The following is a 3,410-nucleotide window of genomic DNA, read 5'->3' as shown; positions in this document are numbered from 1 at the left end:
ACAGTAGTATTTCAAAAATACACAACTTATTAGGCCCACTGACAAAGACAAGTGAATAATGAAAAGCACAGTAAAATCACCCTTCAAACATCATACTATGTAAAATATATACAATCACTTTTGATCAATGTGGTAAAGTGCGGAAATCCCGCCAAAACCTTCAGGAGAAAGGGTAGGCAAGCAATCACATTGGCAAACTTCAGAAATGGATAAGCCTATCTTTAAAAGTCCAGCACTATGATCATTGGAGCCTTGTGCTCAATGTTAGATGTGCACGTAAAAGCACTCGGTCATGCGTAAAGATTCAAAGTACAACATTCAAGGAAGTGGTAAAGTTAGAGAGAGGATTCTGAAGTGTAGAATACAGGTTCTGAGAGTCGGGGGAGGATCTGCTGTGGAGAACCAAGCTATTCTAATCATTCGGAAGGCTTTAGGAAATGGAGGCCCCCCCAAGCCAAGGAGAGGACAACAAGGGGTCAGTTGTGCGTAAAAATGCAATGGATGAACTAGGGGCTGCTGGTAAGTGGTTTAACTACTCACCAGCCTTAGCTCACTCCGGGGCCAAACTTGGCAGGTATGGAGAGGGTTGCCTGGAGTACGAGTTCCCACCCTTGGTTCAACTTCAAAGTGCACAGGTGCTGCAGATGCAGATCTGGTTCCGGTGTACAGTAGGAGCTGTATCCCTCATCTCCAATGCAGGACAAAGAAAGCACCAATGCAGCTCATCTCAGGAATCTTGAAGAAAGGCAGGAAAGTCACCAGCAACGACCGTCACTGTAGCACAGTGATGCAGGGGCACCCAACTCTCATGGTCTGATGCATGCCTTTCTCTTGTGGTCCAAAGCAACTGGGACAGTGAAATTTGTCAAGAAGGTGCTTTGCTTTGCGGTGCAAGCTAGGATACCTCCAAAGCTTGAGGCAAAGATCAATAGGACAATGCTCCTGCATGGGTGCCAAGGTTTGAGACGGACAGTCCACTGGATGGCCCAGGGACACTTCAGAGAAAGCTCTTTTGCATGGAAACCAGGAGGCATCGAGACTGATTGGTCCCACTACGCAAAGGGGTTGACGCACCCTTACAGGTCTTAGGAGATTGAGCGCAAATTAGGGCATTACTGAATGTCAGAAGTCTCACGGTGCCAACCGTCTTCTGTGAGGTTCTGGATAGTCCTTAGGTCTGCTCGGCTCTTCTGGATACTTGGTCCTTGTACAGGTCAATTCAGACCTGTTGCTGATCTGCGGATATGCAGTTTGGACCCCTCCTCATATTCACAAGTCCAGTGAGTTTGTGCACACAGCTGGCCAATGAGGCGATCTACCCCACTCATGCACACAAGCAGTGGTCCAATCAGGGACCACTGTGGCTCTCATGCTGTCATGCACATAAAACATCCTGGCACCAGTAGTGTGGATTGGGACGAGACAGTCCCAGCCCACTTCCTGGGTACCTACACACGTGACCTGCAGTAGACCGCAAAAGACACAGCTTTCGCGGACAACTGCATGACCAAATAAGGTGTCCCTGGGTCACAAAGAACAGGGAGAAGGCAAGCGGACAAAATGACCAAGGAGAAGACAACAGAGCTTGTAGCATGGCCATGATGGACACTAGCCACAGTCATGAGCCAAATGCGATAAGCGTGTTATGGCTCAATAAAAAGATATAAAAGTACATGAAAAAGTTTCTGCTGCCACCAGTCTACTCCTAGGCACATTTTCCAGTTACCAGAAAATCCTCAGTGGATGACTAGGGCCTGAAAATGCAAGGACCCTGTTGCACGGTACAGTAATGAAATACAGTTGCCATAAATTGTAACAAAGTTGAAAGACAAAGAGAAACAAAGTCTGAAGGATGTGTCAGTTTCCCCATTCCGATAAGTGAAATCCCAGTGGAGTGCATCTGAAGGCTGTGCTACACTGGCAAAAGTCAGGACAGGTGGATGTAACTAAATCAAAAGGTATGTGTCTCCACAATTGTAGAGGTAAAATAGCAGTTAAAAAGGGACAGTGAGCTAAAGACGTATGACCTTAACACATAAAGCTCCAATACAACACATTTGGCTTCTGAAGTACCTCTATGCAAATTCCCTGAGAAGAACTATTTAACGCCATATGTCCAATGACAGGCATGGACTCCAACTCCCAGAATCACTCAAGTACTGAGACGAAGAGGATGAAGTTGTTTGTACAAGGTAACAAAGGTTTGAAGCTCAATATGCAGTCTAGTTGTTTTCCCTAATCACTTGTGCGTGGGACTTTTAAAGATGGCAACCAATCTACTGAGTGTGGCAGTGCACAAGAAGACGTTGGTGCCTTTTCTTTCTTTCTTTTAAATATGAAACGCTTCACGAATGTGCGTCTCATCCTTGCGCACGGGCCATGCTAATCTTCTCTGTATCCTTCCAATTTTAGTATATGTGCTGCCGAAGCAAGCACAAGACGTTGGTTCCTATGCACAGGCTCACAAATGCAAAAGATATGTACCAGTGTGGCGGAGCAGAGGAGGCTAACGAGATAGAGGAGAAATTAAGTGCACGAGCAGGAAGTTCATTGTAGATGCTGTGTACCGCAAGTGAGTTCCTGGGTGGTGCTCAGTAGCTCGAAGAGGCAGCATTCTCCATGCTGGGACCTGAAGGCAAGCAGGCATGTGATCGAGGAACCGCAAAGGAAGCCGGAAGGATGTCTTCACACTCCAGGGTGGAAAGCAGGTGAAAAAGCCATGCTGCAGAAGGACAAACTGAACCGGAAATGCTGGAGAGAACCAGTGAGTTGTGCCAAAGACAATGGGGCCCTAAGGTGTTCTGTGGAACGCGCCGATGAATGTGACACCATTGTTAAAACTACAAAAAGATTGTTTGAATGCAGAAAAGGCAAAGTACAGACCCCACTGAGCTACATAGGTGTGGGATGCAAGTGTAGTGCAAAGCTTCAACAAACATTACCACTTACATATATACCAATACAAGATCAGTATATGCAGTCTTGGTGATAGAGGAACTGTGAAACACATGAGAAGTCCTTGCAAAGGAAAGGTACAAGGCAAGTGAAACACATGAGAAGTCCTGTCAAGAGAAGGAAACCAGGCAATTGAAACATATGAGAAGTCCTGGCAAGGGAGAGAAACCATGCTATTGAATTACATAAGAAATCTTGGCAGGAGAGCATACCAGGCAAGTGAAAACCTCAAGAGTCCTGGCAGGAGAGTACACCAGGCAGTTGGAATTGCATAAAGAGTCCTGGCAGTAGAGTACACCAGGCAGTTGGAATTGCATAAAAGGTCCTGGCAGAGGAGTATACCAGGCAAGTTGTAAAGCTACCAGAAATACTACAGAAAGACAGTGTTTTCTAAACAAAGGAGACATTTGTGTTAAAGAAAGACTGTTATAGAACGTGTCGCCTCAGCAGGAACC

At 46.0% G+C, this 3,410-nt stretch overlaps 1 non-coding gene across 1 annotated transcript; it reads right to left on the bottom strand.

The window, feature by feature from the left end:
* Nucleotides 1-2,329: 2,329 nt before the first annotated feature.
* On the bottom strand, nucleotides 2,330-2,436 carry LOC138581580 (U6 spliceosomal RNA). Its single transcript, XR_011304642.1, has one exon. It is a non-coding gene; the product is annotated as a U6 spliceosomal RNA (small nuclear RNA).
* Nucleotides 2,437-3,410: the final 974 nt, after the last annotated feature.

Source organism: Ambystoma mexicanum, chromosome 3p (genome assembly GCF_040938575.1).
Source record: "Ambystoma mexicanum isolate Mex_15411 chromosome 3p, UKY_AmexF1_1, whole genome shotgun sequence".
Classification (NCBI taxonomy): domain Eukaryota; kingdom Metazoa; phylum Chordata; class Amphibia; order Caudata; family Ambystomatidae; genus Ambystoma; species Ambystoma mexicanum.
Note: the sequence above shows the minus strand (reverse complement) of the source record. Positions and strands in the feature narration are given on the sequence as shown.